At 41.4% G+C, this 14,901-nt stretch overlaps 1 pseudogene; it reads right to left on the bottom strand.

Moving 5' to 3' along the window:
* The window catches only part of LOC129019891 (small ribosomal subunit protein eS10-like), a 482,677-nt pseudogene that overhangs the window by 167,791 nt on the left and 299,985 nt on the right, over positions 1–14,901 (bottom strand).

The following is a 14,901-nucleotide window of genomic DNA, read 5'->3' as shown; positions in this document are numbered from 1 at the left end:
TTCAACACCATAACTTAGAGACACTCAAACTGCAAACCACGACAAGTTGATGACTTTACACCACGGACAGCTTTTCTCAAGATGTCAGAACAAGACTATCAATCATGATGACACTGTTATCTCTCTTAATTTGTCCTTGCTTATGCCTGTCTCCTTTGCTTCCCAGAATAATGCTGTACTTAGGATTTCACAAGAAGTAGCTTCTGAGAGTAACTTAACACAGTCAGGTATATCATGTCAACCACACTTCTTTTTTTTTTTTCTAAGATGGAGTTTCACTCTTGTTGCCCATGCTGGAGTGCAATGGCACAATCTTCGCTCACTACAGCCTCCAACCCCTGGGTTCAAGTGATTCTCCTGCTTCAGCCTCCCAAGTAGCTGGGATTACAGGCATGCAACACCATGCCCAGCTAATTTTGTATTTTCAGTAGAGACAGGGTTTCTCCATGTTGATCAGGCTGGTCTCGAACTCCCGACCTCAGGTGATCCACATGCCTCAGCCTCCCAAAGTGCTGGGATTACTGGCGTGAGCCACCACATGCAGCCCACACATTTTTACATAATAAGACATCCTTTAGTCCACCCAAAGGCTGACATTAGCCGCAACTGTAACACAACTTTTTCCTCAAATGTATGGAGCTTTTTTTAGGCTTCCAATTCTATACTTGCCTATTCTCACTCCCTGTTTTAATTTAACATAGACATGCAATGCTAGATAATAGAATTGCTCTCTACCAGCTAAACGGGGGTAGCCTGTGCAGTTATTGACACTTCTTGTTGCACATGGATAAATACATCTGGTATTATAGAGAATCAGTTGTAAAAATCAATAAATGTGCTGCCTGGTTAAAATGACTAGGCTCTTCTGGCTTCTTCTTTGATCTATCCTATTGTAGTTGGTTTGCATCTTGCCTAAGGTGCATATTCCAAACTCTCCATATTTTCCTCCTGATGGTCATACTGGTAGTCTCCCTCGTGTGGTGCAATCTACAGACATTTCTATTTGTGTGCAAATATTTGTGTGCAGCCATTCTTCAAATATCAAATGGTTTCTCTTGGGCTAGAATTATAAAAACTCAAAGAAATGTGTGATTTATGGGCTGGGTGCAGTGGCTCACATCTGTAATCCCTGCACTTTGGGAGGCCAAGGCAGGCAGATCACAAGGTCAGGAATTGGAGATCAGCCTGGTCAATATGGTGAAACCCTGTCTCTACTAAAAATACAAAAATTAACCGGGCATGGTGGTGCACACCTGTAGGGAGTGTAGGGAGACCCCCTGAAACTATTGCTACAGAATAAAAGATGAAATGTTCCTGATTATTGTAAATACAAAATTGCATGCAGGATTATGTAAAGACAATGCCAGGTTGGGCTGCCAGAATGAGCCTACAGCGTGGAATGTGCTTCTGTTATATGGATGGGAGATAGAATTATGAGTTTAGAACATAGATTACAAATGCAACGTGATTGGAATACTTCTGATTTTTGTAAAACTCCATTCCAATATAATGAGACTGTTCAAAATTGGGAATCAGTAAAATGTCATTTACAAGGAAGTGAAGATAATTTAAGTTTAGATATAAGCAAGCTAAAAGAACACATTTTTGAAGCTTCTCAAGCACACTTAACTGCTTTACCCAGTGCTGAAGCTTTAGACAGTATCTCTGAGGTGTTATCTAATCTCAACCCCATTCAATAGGTAAAATCTTTGGGAAGATCCACTATCGTTAATTTTATTCTGTGTATAATTTGTGCTATTAGTTTATTGTTCATGTGAAAATTGGAAAAAATATTCTTCAATACAATCGTGATCAGTGCCAAGCTATGATTGCTATGGTTCATTTGAATCAGAGAAAAGGGGAGATGTAGGGAAACTATTGCTATGGAATAAAAGATGAAATGCTCCTGATTATTGTAAATACAAAATTGCATGCAGGATTGTGTAAAGAAAAATGCCAGGTTGGACTGCCAGAATAAGCCAACAGCACGTGATGTGCTTCCCCCTGCAGAGAGCCTATGAATGCACGTGCAGTCAGGGAGGTTTCACATTACCAAGATTCCTATCCCAGAAAAGCAAATGTCCATATCTCTGGGAATGGAATGTGACCCTTATGGAGAGCCTATAAATGACCCAAAATCCCTCACTAACCTACCCCTACTCTCACTAAACTTAATAATAAATGCTGGTATATCCAGTGCATTGGCAGCATCACAGGACCAAAGATGATGACCCCCCTGGACACAGCTTTCAATATCATGTGTGTATCTTTTATTTCTCAACCTGCGATCTGCCTGGGAACAAAGAAAGAGCCCCGTTGCATCGCAGGCCGCTGGCCAGATCCCGCAGTATAGTCCCAGCTACTTGGGATGCTGAAGCATCTGTAGAGGGAGAGCTGCCCCAAATCATAAATCACAAATAAAAGCCAATTACATCTATAACTAAATTAGTTGTAATTTTGTCTTATCACACATGTTCACAGCAAGTAATGGCCAGCGGAGTCTCTCAGACTTCATCATTCTCACCCTGACCCTCCTGTCTTTCTCCTTCACTTACAAGGACCCTTATGATGACACTGGGAGCCACCCAGATAAGCCAGAATAAGCTTTCCGTCTCAAGATACTCAACTTCATCACTTTTGAACAGTGTTTTTGCCAAGAAAAGTAAATGCATGTGTTCCAAGAGTTAGGATGTGGATTTTTTTGTTGTTGCTCTTTTTTTTTTGAGACAGAGTTTCAGTCATGTTGCCCTGGCTGGAGTGCAGTGGCACAATCTTGGCTTACTGCAATCTCCACCTCCCACATTCCAATGATTCTCCTGCCTCAGCCTCCCAAGAAGCTGGCATTACAGGCACCCGCCACCAAGCCCAGATAATTTTTGCGTTTTTAGTAGAAATGGGGTTTCACCATGTTGGCCAGGCTGGTCTCGAACTCCTGACCTCGTGATCCACCCGTCTCGGCCTCCCAACGTGCTGGGATTACAGGTGTGAACCCCCGCACCTGGCCCAGATGTGGATATTTTTAAGAGGCCGTTATTCTGCCCCATACAGGTCACTTTCATAAACATCACGCACAACAAAAATGTTTTGCCTTCCTTCCATGTCTCACTTTTCTGTCTGCACAAACCACAGTGAAACACACTAGCTCTGCTATGAAGTGGCTGGATGACCCTGGGCCACTCATTTGATCTCCTTCAGCCCCTTTCCTCATCTGCAGTGTAAGGCTGACTCTTACTGCCTCAGAAAATGACAGTGGAAGAGTAAATTAACATGTGTAAGACATTAGTCACAGAGCCTGGTACCTGATGAGCCCTTGGTGAACATTCCTTTCAGTCCTTTCCTTTCACCTTCCCATTTTTCTTGCCCTCACCCATCTTCTCCTTCAACTCCTTTCTCTTCAGTAACTTACTCAGTCTAACCTGCCAATTAAAGAAGCCACACTACCCGTTCTGTCATGACTCTGCTGGAATGTTCTTGTGATGAGGTCTGCTATCCACTCAAGGCAATGGGTATTATTTATATGGAGAGGTCTGTTTGCAACAAGAAATCCTTTTTCTGCTCACACAAAATTTATACACAATTTCTCTTAACTTACACGTACCAGTCTCAACTCTACCCTGTTATTTCATACATGTAGTTCATTATTTTATTTTTTGGTCTTTCCCCTAACACCTTAAAAATTAGGACAGTACAAAAACAAAAATAATGGCCTGTGCCAGAAGAGGGGATTCCTTTAGCAAGACGAATGCTTTCCTTTTTCATGATGAATAAATGCTATGTGCAAGGCAGCCCAGAAGGCCATTTCTGGGTCTGGCTTATATCAAAGCCATTTGACTCTAGGACACATTCTTAGATTCCCAGGAGATAATGATTGTCACAGAAGCCACACCCACTCTGAGTATTCCTACTGTTGGGTAAAGGAATGTTTACAGCATGTTGTGCATCTGTTTACTCCTCCTAAATTATTCCACTCCTGGAAGTTAAGCTTCCCCACTAATCAGCTTCATCTCCAGCTGGCCTCCCTGGTCTCTGACTGGAAAATACCTCCCCACTCTCGATGGACAGGGTGGCACCTTTGTCTATTCCCATAATTAGAATAGCTCACACTGATGCAGCACTCACTATGCACCAGGCACTATCCTAAGAGCTTTCCAGGTAACTAGAGTCCTCACCAAAAAATCCTGAGTGTTATCATCCCCATTTTTACAGATTAAAAAAAAAAAACTGAAGCAGAGAAGTATGTGCCCACTGTCACCTAACTCCATAATTCAACCTCATCCTCCACTTCATCTGGTAAGAGGACACTCTAAGATTTACAAGGTCTCCTGAATGACATCCACCTTCAAAAATTATTTTCAGGATTTGACAAACAGCCAGCATTTTGTTTTCTGTCTCACCCTTCACTTATGCACCTGTTCCCTAAAACTACACTCACAAATACACAGCTCTGCATAAAAGATAGCTTTTAGAAACCTCATTCTCTTTTGAAAAAAAAAAAGGCCAGCTTCCAAGTCTCACAAAAAGTCATTTTTTATTCTATTGTCAACTATTTGCATAGCCATTCTCTGGCCATAAACGAGTGCACTAGAAACAGAAAGTGTAAAGAGAGGAAAGTAGGAGGAGGGTGAGTTTCTAGACAGACACACAGGGAAAAGATTCCCAATCCAGAAAAATTCACAAAATGCACCCAGGGTGTGTGGCTTTGAGCAATGGCAGCCCGACCTGCCACTTTCCATGGCTGTTGGCCTCTTACTCCCTTCTCAACCTGCCCCTCCTGGTCTTGCTTTCTTAGACCAATACAAACAACCTGGGAGCAGGGGTCAGATCAGAGCACACAGCACTGAGCGGTAGGGATGGGAAAGACAGAAAAGGAAGACAAGTGTTTGACTCATGAAGACCTGACTCACCTGGGTGCACATCACGTAGGCAGGCAATAGATTACTGAAGGGCTTTGCAGTACTCATGGTGGTTATACAGAATGACTAGCTGAGGAAAGGTTCTTGACAAATTGAGTTTTATTGAGCCAGAGCTTGACGGTGCACCCTGGGAAAACATGAGATGCAAGAAATCTCTGAGGCTTTTGTTTTCTCTGAAGAGGTTTCAGGAGGCTTAGTATTTATACATTTGATTAAAGGGGAGAAGGCAGGTAGGAAGAGATGGAGTGGGCAGAAAAACAATTGATCTAAACTTGTCTTTCTTCTGTGCCTCAGAAAATAAATATTGTCAGAATGAGAGTTAAAATACTTCACTTTTAGGAGCTAGATTTTTGATTCCTCACTTAAAGGTACAATTGGCATGTCTTTCTTTTACAAAGAAATATACATCTTGAAAGGTTTTGAAGCCAAGAAAAAACAATTTGTTCAGGCAATCATCTGGAGATGCCTTACATCTTTGGCTTTCCTCTTTATCCCGTTCTTTTTCTTTTTTTTTTTTTTCTTTTGGAGACACAACCTTGCTCTGTCACCCAGACTGGAGTGTACTCACTACAGCCTTGAACTCCTGGGCTGAAGCAGTCATCTCACGTTAGCCTCCCAAGTATCTGAGACTATAGGCATGCACAACTGCATCTGGCTAATTTGATTTATTTTATGTTTTGTAGAGACACGGTCTCCCTTTGTTGCTCAGGCTGGTCTTAAACTCCTGGTTTCAAGTGATCCTCCTGCCTTGGACTCTCAAAGTGCTGGGATTACAGGCCTGTGCCAGCACACCTGGCCCCCCAATTCTTCAAAAGCTTTCAGACAAAACATTGTAGAAGACATGACTTTGTGACTGTATGTTTCATCTGATCCTACATCACTATGAAGGCTCATTCTTAAGAAGTCATGTCCCATGGAAAAGGGGATAAAGACAAATAAGAAAAGGGCAAAGGGAAGTCACAGCAACAAAGGGACAGTATAATCCTGGAACCTTATTGAAGTCACACAACTGCTGCTACAATTAGAGCAATTCATTTGGCAAACACTGCTCTAACCCTTTCAGTTGCATGTTGGCTCACTTGCAATCTCTGGAGCAGTCTATAGACTACGTTTTCTAGAGTTTCTGAAGCATCTTCCAATTGCAGTGGTAATCTGACACATTTCTCTGAATTGCAGTCTGAATCCAGTGTTCATGTGTACTTCTTGTGTAGTCCAAACATCACCAGGCACAAAGGTTATTTATATATAAGTTGCTATGATTTCTCCAGAAGTTTACATAAGTCATCGAGTTTCAGCTTGCAAGGTTTAATCTATCCATCTGACAAAAGGCTAATATCCAGAATCTACAAGAAACTTTAACAAATTTACAAGAAAAAAAAACAAGCCCATCAAAAAGTGGGTGAAGCACATGAACAGACACTTCACAAAATAAGACATTTAAGTGACCAACAAATATATGGAAAAAAAGCTCAACATCACTGGTCAATAAGGAAATGTATATCAAAACCACAATGAGATACCATCTCATGCCAGTTAGAATGGTGATCATTAAAAGGTCAGGAAACAACAGATGCTGGAGAGGATGTTGAGAAACAGGAACGCTTTTACACTGTTGATGGGAGTGTAAATTAGTTCAACCATTGTGAAAGACAGTGTGGCAATTCCTCAAGGATTTAGAATAAGAAATACCATTTGACCCAGTGATCCCATTACTGGGTATATAACCCAAAGGATCATAGATCATTCTACTATAAAGACACATGCACACATCTGTTTATTGCGGCACTATTCACAATAGCAAAGATTTGGAACCAACCCAAATGCCTATCAATGGTAGACTGGAAAAAGAAAATGTGGTACATATACACCATGGAATTCCATGCAGCCATAAAAAAGGATGAGTTCATGTCATTTGCAGGGACATGGATGAAACTGGAAACCACCATTCTCAGCAAACTAACACAGGAACAGAAAACCAAACACCGCATGTTCTCACTCATAAGTGGGAGTTGAACAATGAGAACACATGGACACAGGGAGGGGAACATCACACACTGGGGCCTGTTGAGGGGTGGGGGACTAGGGGAGGGATAGCATTAGGAGAAATACCTAATGTAGATGATGGGTTAATGGGTGCAGCAAAACACCATGGAATGTGTATACCTATGTAACAAACCTGCAGGTTCTGCACATGTATCCCAGAATTTAAAAGTGTAATAAAAAATGATAAAAATTTTAAAAGCACAGCTTTAATTTATAATACACCAAAATGGAAGAAAATTCTGAAACCATTAGTTTTGAAATTTGTACCTAGGAAAAAATTTAGGATTCAGTCCAAATTGTAGGTAAATAACAAAATTCAAAAACAAATGAACAGATCTAAAATTTAATAGCCGTTGTTCTGTTGTTTTCTTCTGAAAAATAATTTTCCCCCTCCTGTCTCCCATTTTTATGAAATAGAAATCATATGGGACCAATGCATTTCCAAAATAAGTTTTAGTCTCATACCTGGATTGTTTACATAAAGTGCAGCAAGAATGTAGATTCAAGGCCTCTATGAATACATAAATTTTGTATATATGTATAAATATAAGAACATATATCTTCTATCATTGAGAATGGCACTAAAGTATATTAATGGCAGCAAATCCGTAGAGGTCTGCAGCAGCCTCAATTCTTGCTTCTTCAGAAGAAAGAATTCAACTAAGTGTCATAAGGCAGAAGAAGAGACTGAGGCAAATTTTAGAGCAAGAGTGAAAGTTTATTTAAAAGCTTTAGAGCAGAAATTAAAGAAAGTAAAGTACACTTAAAGCAGGGCCAAACAGGCAATGAGATTTCAACTGTGTGGTTTGACCTTTGATTTACGTTTTTATATGTTGGCATAATTCTGGGGTCTGCACCTCTTCTCCCCTGATTCTTCCCTTAAAGTGGGCTGTCTGCATGTGCAGTGGCCCACCAGCACTTAAGAAGGGAGACTGTGTAGTGTGTTTCCTGGAGTACAGCTGGAAAACAGAGGCCAAAATAAAAGCTATGTATGTAAATAAAATTGGTCTCCTTATAGAATCCTGTTATAAATTTCTGTCATTTTTGTGTTACCTTGGCATTTACTTTTAATATTCCTTGAAAACACCCAAATTCCTTCTCTGTCTCTGTGTGTGTGTGTGTGTGTGTGTGTGTGTGTGTGTTTTGAGATGTAAATTTAGTACCCACTTTCTCTAAAACTCAGCAAGGTCTTCGTGACATAGATGTTAACTTTTTAAATTTACAAAAGCACAATTTAAATCTATCTGTATTTTTTTAACAGTGAGTTTTATGGGTTCATGCATAAAGTTTTAAAATCAAAAATCTGAAGTATTCCTGTCTCCCTCTATGTTTATGTGCACATATGTATGTTCTATGTTGTATCACATATCACATATGTATATGTCCATACCTATGTTTATATATTGTTTATACATGGTATCAAATTAATGTAAAAATAAATGAGTACTCATTAATTAAGTAAATAATCCCAAATGCTTTTCAACACATGTGATTTTAGTAATCTTCAATAAGGGAAGAACACCTCAAATGAGCATGCATACCCATCTGCAGCTTCCTTAAAAAAAAATTATCAGGCTGGACACGGTGGCTCACGCCTGTAGTCCCAACACTTTGGGAGGCCGAGGTGGGTGGATGACAATGTCAGGAGATCAAGACCCTCCTGGCTAACATGGTGAAACCCCGTCTCTACTAAAAATATGAAAACAATTAGCTGGGCCTCGTGGCAGGTGCCTGTAATCCCAGCTACTTGGGAGGCTGAGGCAGGAGAACAGCGTGAATCCAGGAGGTGGAGGTTGCAGTGAGCTGAGATCCTGTCACAACACTCCAGCCTGGATGACAGAGCAAGACTCCATCTCAGAAAAAAAAAAAAAAATTGTCAGCCAATAATTTTGTATCCAGCAAAACTAAAGTTCATAAATAAAGGAAAGATAACAGTCTTTTTCAGACAAACAAATGCTGAGAGAATCTGCCACTACCAAGCCAGCACTACAATAACTCTAAAAGGAGATCCAAATCTTGAAACAAATCCTGGAAACACATCAAAACAGACCCTCTTTGAGCATGAATCTCATAGGACCTATAAAACAAAAATACAATAAACAAATGAATAAAACCAAGGTATTCAGGCAACAAATAGCAGGATGAATGGAACAGTACCTCACATCTCAATACTAACATTGAATGTAAGTGGCCTAAATGCTCCACTTAAAAGATACAGAATTGCAGAATTGATAATAATTCACCAAGCAAGTATCTGCTGCCCTCAAGAGACTCTCCTAACCATAAAGTGTCACATAAACTTAAGGCAAAAGGGTACAAAAAGACACCCCATGCAAATGGCCACAAAAGTGAGCAGGAGTAACTATTCTTATGTCAAAAAAAACTAACTTTAAAGCAACACCAGTTAAAAAAGACAAAGAGGGACATTATATATTAATAAAAGTACTTGTCCAACAGGAAAATATCACAATCCTAAATATATATGCACCTAACACTGGAGCTCCAAAATTTATGTAACTATTACTACTAGACCTAAGAAATGAGATAGAAAGTAACACGATAATTGTGAGGGACTTCACTACTCCACTGACAGCACTAGACAGGTCATCAAGACAGAAAGTCAAGGAAGAAACAATGGATTTAAACTATGCCCTAGAGCAAATAGACTTGAGATATTTCCAGAATATTCTACCCAACAAACACAAAATATACATTCTATTCATCAGCACATGGAACTTTCTTCAAGATAGGCCATATGATAGGCCACAAAACAAGTCTCAATAAATTTTAAAAAATTAAAATTATATGAATTACTCTCTTAGACAACGGTAGAATAAAACTGGAAATCAACTCCAAAAGGAACCTTCAAAACCATGCAAACACATGCAAATTAAATAACTTGCTCCTGAATGATCATTGGGTCAAATATGAAGTCAAGATGGAAATTTAAAAATTCTTTGAACTGAACAATAGTGACGCACCCTATCAAAACATCTGGAATACAGCAAAGAGCGTGCTAAAAGTTTATAGTCTTAAATGCCTACATCAAAAAGACTGAAAGAGCACAAATAGACAATCTAAGCTTACATTTCTAGAAACTCAAGAAACAAGAACACACCAAACCACAACCCAGCAGAAGAAAGAAAATAAACAAGATCAGAGTAGAACTAAATGAAATTGAAACAAAATAATACAAACTATAAATAAAATGTAAAGCTGATTTTTGGGAAAAATAAATAAAATTGATAGACCATTGGCAAGATTAACCAAGAAAAGAAGAGAGAAGAGCCAAATAAGATCAATTAGAAATGAAATGGGAGCTATTACAACAAACGTTGCATCAGTGCACTTCAGCCTGGATGACAGAGCAAGACCCCCTCTCAAAAAAGACAAAGAAAGAAAGAAACAGACAAAGCCCAATGCTGGCAGTGCTGTGGAACTAACATCTTAGGATTGATGGAGAGAGTGGACTTAGCACTGGTGGAAAGAGCCATATTTCCTGAGGTCCACAAGGCCACATATGCCCTGTGAAGACTGATCAGGGACTGTTGGGCTGCTACCCACATTTCATTGATTTGTCAGGCAAACATGCTTTAAAGATCATTCTACTTGATTTTCCTTTAACTAAAAATAATGTGGGAATGGAATGGAATTGCCGAGTGGCACGGTGGGTGTATGCTGAAATTTTTAGAAGCTGCCAGACTGCTTTCCATAGTGATTTTACCATCTTACATTCCCTCCAGCGGCCTGAGCATTCCAGTGCCTCAACATCCTTGCCAACACTTGGCGTGGTCATTCTTTTTAATCTTAGTCATTCTAATCATTCTGTAGTGGTATCTTATTGTGGTTTTATTCTGCATGATTTTCTTGAGACAGAGCCTCATTACATTGCCCAGGCTGGAGTACAGTGGGCCCATCATAGCTCACTTTCTCTTCAGGAAAGTCTTCCCTGATCTTTCAGTCTAGGTCAGAAGCCCAGTAATATAGAGTCAGTGAGGTCCCATATTTATTCTTTTTGTGTTTTTTATTTTTGAGACAGTTTTTTTGTGTTTTGCACTCCAGACTGGACTGCAATGGCACAATCTTGGCTCACTGCAAGCTCCACCTCCTGGGTTCATGCCATCCTTGTTCCTCAGCCTCCCAAATGGCTGGGATTACAGGCGTGAGCTACCATACCCAGCTAATTTTTTAATTTTTTGTAGAGACAGGGTATTAGCATGTTGCCCAGGCTGGTCTTGAACTCCTGACTTCATCAGCTTCCCAAAATGCTGAGATTACAGGTAGGAGCCACTGTGCCTGGCTCAAGGTTGACTCTTTTTTTTTTTTTTTTTGAGATGAAGTCTCGCTGTTGTCTCCCAGGCTGGAGTGCAATGGCACAATCTCGGCTCACTGCAACTTCTGCCTCCCGGGTTCAAGTGATTCTCCTGCCTCAGCCTCCCAAGTAGCGGGGATTACAGGCACATGCCACCACGCCCGGCTAATTTTTGTATTTTTAGTAGAGACAGGGTTTCACCATGTTGGCCAGGCTGGTTTCCAAATCCTGACATCGGTTGATCCTCCCACCTCGGCCTCCCAAAATGCAGGGATTACAGGCTTGAGCCACCACACCCAGCCAAGTTTGACTCATAAGACTACAACCTTGCTACTTCAGAGTTGGTCTGAGGACTGAAATATATCACCTCTTATCCATCAGGAGATAGCATCACTTCTCTGAGCTTCAGTGTCCCCATTTGAAAATGGTAAAAATTCCATGGTATGCTAGGGCTGCCATGACAAAATACTGCAGAGGAGTAGATAAGCAACAGGACTTTATTGTATCCCAGTTCTAGAAGCTGGAAGTCCATGCACTTTCCTCCTCTATAAGAGGTCACAGCGTTTCCCATGAGCTCATATATATGGTGGAGGGAGAAACAGAAGGAGCAGGTGCCATGGGAGTCTGAGTCACCCATTGGGTCCCTGGTTCACTGGGAACTGCTTGAGCCTGGCCCCATACACAGCTCTCCCTGGGATGCTGAAGGCTGCTGTGCATGCCCCAGGTAACTCAGATGTCACCAGGACATGATGTGCCATTCAGGTCCCAAAGCCCTTCGTGTCCTATGGTCAGGTATTCGAATTACACTAAGCTGAGGGATAAGCCAAGAGCTATTTCCTGAATCAAGAGTTACCTGCAGGAGGAGGTGTGGTCTTTCTCTATATCCTCCAGTTCCGCACGGTGAATCTTTTGGAGCTTGTGAAAACCTGCATAAAATAATACACTGCATTTGGAACATAGATGCTCTTACATTCGTTAATTTCTTTTTTTTTTTTTTTTTTTTGGTTGGGATGGAGTTTCACTCCCTCGTCCAGGATGGAGGGCAGTGGTGCTATCTTGGCTCACTGCAACCTCCACCTCATGGGTTTCAGCGATTCTCCTGCCTCAGCCTCCCAAGTAGCTGAGTTTACAGGCGCCTGCCACCATGCCTGGGTAATTTTTGTATTTTTAGTAGAGACGGGGTTTCACCATATTGGACAGGCTGGTCTCAAACTCCTAACCTCAAGTGATCCACCCATCTGGGCCTCCCAAAGTGCTGGAATTAGAGGTGTGAGCCACCGCACCCAGACTCATTAATTTCTTAATAGGCTCTTCTAGGTGATATTGAGAAGAATATTTTACAATTCTAAGTGGAATATTTTAGCAGGAAGGACCGTGGTTTCTAAGATAATTCTATCGTGGCTTAAACAGTTTGTTCTTTTATAATTTGGGGTATTCCCTCTACCACCTATTGTTTACATTTGACCTTTCATATTTACATTATGCAAATTTATCAACCCCTGATTTTACTTCTTCAAAGTCAGCATGAGTCTAGTCAAGCCTGGTTTCCTCTTACAGGAAGTAAGGCTTTTGCCCCATGGTATTTGTGTAATCAGGTTACAAGATTTAAAAGTCTATTGCAAGTAACAGTAATTAAAAAAAAAAAAATGTGGGCTACTCTGGAAGAAGAAAGCATTGAAATGTAGATTTTATTTGTTTATTTACAGAGACATGAACCAAATTATACTCATTTGATTTCCACATTATTCATGGAGAATCTAAAGTCAATTTCTGGGAACAAAAATCCAACTTGAAAAGCTGTTTAAATTCTATTAGTGGGACTTCCAAAGGTACAAGGGGTAAGAAAAAGAGAGGAGAAAAAGAGGGGTAGGGAGAAATGAAAACGTGACACAAATGTGAGCCAAAAAATGGAGATGGAGAAAAAGCAGTCGAGAGGGACAGAGGGCGCAGTGGAAGTTGGCAGAATCTGCAGATCCACCTCTGCTCTCCGGACACTGACCTCTTACCTGATCCCAGAAACAGACTGAGCTTTAACTCTGACCACATACTCCTCAGGGTGACAGAGGGTGGGGACACCTGCACCCTGCCAGCCTTCCACAGCCCCTCTGCATGGGCTCTGCCCCGCACCCTACACGTGCTCTGAGGCCTCTTATTGCAACAAATGACTTCCTCAGGCTTCCATTCCCTCCACCGCCTCTTTCTTCTTGGTCAAGCATCTTCAACGGTCTGGATACGTTTCTTTGCTTCCATTTGTCACCTTCCACTCACTCTTCCTTGTCCACTTCCATCTTCCCCTTTCTCTAACATTGCTTCTACTGAGATCAGCAACATCCTCCTTTATTGCTAAACCTGCCAGGAACTCACAGGTTAGTTTTGCATCCTTTGACACTGAGGGCCACTTCTTTTCCTGGAATAATCTCTGTGAGGCAAATATACATTCTTAAAAATTTTGTTTAGCCTGTTGCGAAAAGATAAAGAGACTCTCTTCTTTTCACTCAGAGCATTTTCTATTAATTCATTTATTCATTCATTCATTCATTGACAGAGTCTCCCTCTGTCACCCAGGCTGGAGTGCAGTGGTGCCATCCAAGCTTACTGCAGCCTTAAATTCCTGGGCTCAGGTCATCCTCCCTCCTTAGCCTCCTGAGTAGCTGGGACAACATGCACACCCCACTATGCCCAGCAAATTTATTATTGTTATTGTGTGTGTGGAGATAGGATCTTGTTATGTTGCCAAGGCTAGACTTTGAGAGCATTTATTTTTTAAAAGAGGTGTAATTGAAAATCCTTTCTCTGTCCCTTGAAGATGTATGTAAAGCTTCCAAACCATACATAAGCACCTTGCCTGCCTCACAACACAGAACTGTCCTACTCAAGGCCTTAGGAGCCCTCTCTTTCAAAGGAAGGCATCTGGGCAGAAAGCGCCCCTGTCTCCCAGTTTCTGTGACAAGGAAGGAACCTCAGTTTTGGGGGCATCTCACTCCCAGTTGCAAAACTACCTCCTGTCATACATAAGAGAGGTTTGTTTTTCCTGTGGATAAAGCCAATTAACCACACAGAGAATCAACCCAATTGCTGGGTGAATTTAGGATGAACTATGTGTGACAAATGGTGCTGTTGAGTCCTCTCAACTGGGAACCAGTCACAGTCTGTCTGGAGACCATGTGTGTAATGGGTTGCACCTGCTTGGCTGGATACAAAGGTGGGATTTCTTTCTGTCTTTGTCATCTCTTAGAAGATTGCATCACATTTTGCCTTAATGCTTACTCAATCATAAGACAGGTTTCTTTTACTTCTACGGATGTGAGGGGGGTTTCTGGGCTGAGCAGAAATTTGTTTCTTAATTATGATTTTCCAGCAAACCCCACCCAACCTACCCCACCACTGAAGCTACTTCCCCCAGGCTTTAAAGGAGGCTGCTCCCCGGGGATCCTCCCGGGCCCTGCCTCTCCTGGTTCATCTGACCTCCCACCCTCAAGGCATCCTAGCTTCCCTCCCTTCATGTGCTAATGCCTCTCACTGTAGGCAGAAACTGGCTTCTCAGTTCCTCAGCTCAAATACTCACCTTGGGACGGGCGTCTGCACCGGGACATCCCGCCGGAAACTCTCTTGGTGGAACACGGTGCATGTTCT

This window comes from Pongo pygmaeus, chromosome 20, assembly GCF_028885625.2.
Source record: "Pongo pygmaeus isolate AG05252 chromosome 20, NHGRI_mPonPyg2-v2.0_pri, whole genome shotgun sequence".
Lineage (NCBI taxonomy): Eukaryota > Metazoa > Chordata > Mammalia > Primates > Hominidae > Pongo > Pongo pygmaeus.
Note: the sequence above shows the minus strand (reverse complement) of the source record. Positions and strands in the feature narration are given on the sequence as shown.